The sequence below is a fragment of the Echinococcus granulosus genome, assembly GCF_000524195.1.
Source record: "Echinococcus granulosus chromosome Unknown EG_S00524, whole genome shotgun sequence".
Lineage (NCBI taxonomy): Eukaryota > Metazoa > Platyhelminthes > Cestoda > Cyclophyllidea > Taeniidae > Echinococcus > Echinococcus granulosus.
The window spans coordinates 1,819-2,821 of NW_020170903.1; positions in this window are offsets into that span (position 1 = coordinate 1,819).

A 1,003-nucleotide genomic window follows, 5' to 3' on the forward strand; every position below is an offset into this window, starting at 1 on the left:
CCTATAGAATGGGAGTGCCTCATGAAAGCGTCCCGAGACTCCCTAAAGACGAAAGAAGGCGAAATACTCGGGCAGAATATATATATTCAGCACGGAGAAGGTGTCTGGGCTATTGGCATGGCCCAAAAGGCCAGCCCACCCAGCCGGGTACAAGGAGGCTAATTCAAAGTACAAAAGTTGCGCCTCACCAAAACCGAGGGATAAACCGCTATTGTATTACGTAGCCTCCCTCCTCTTTTGAGCGTCGTCCCCGGCGCTCACACAGGTCAACCTCCCGCGTCAGCCATTACAACGTAGTCGGTGCAGTAAAGAAGCACCCACGAGCTGACCGTGCCAGTCACCAAATTAGCGTGCAACTGAGGGGATACTTGACCTCAACGTCACTGTTCCCTCTTGGTGGCTTGACTGGATCTGGGGTTTCGTCCGGTTTAGGGATTTGATTCAGGACGGGAACTGCGCCGGCCATCATGCGTGTCCATAGATAGATGCAGGAACACTGACAGGTGCATGGGGGACGGTAGGGAAAATCCGTAACGAAACTTCCAGGCGTTTCACGGCTAGTGTCGCTTCAGTTGTTAATAGCTTTTCTGCAGAACACGGGACTGGGAGAGATGCCAAAGGCAGACGTCAACATCAACCCTTCTGTTAGGGGTCATCACCGTTCTCCCATCCGTAGCATATGCACTTCTTCCGCTCCACCAAGGCTTATCACGCAGAAGTGGAAAATCATGATACATGACTTTCAAGATCGGGTTCGCTTTCCGCTTCTATGCGGAGAATAGCAGATTTCCCGTCTTGGTGGAGGAGTCCATCCACCGGCGTGGGTCTCACACTTCAGTTTGGTAGTGAAGGTGAACAACGTTTGTTGCTAGCAGGTTGGAAAGAGGATTTTGGCTAAATGAATGAGCATAATAATGGAGTTAGTAGAACGCCAATCACCAAGTAGCCTGAGTGGTCTAACTCCTGCAACTTTGATGCAGATTGCCAGTTTGGGACGGATGGT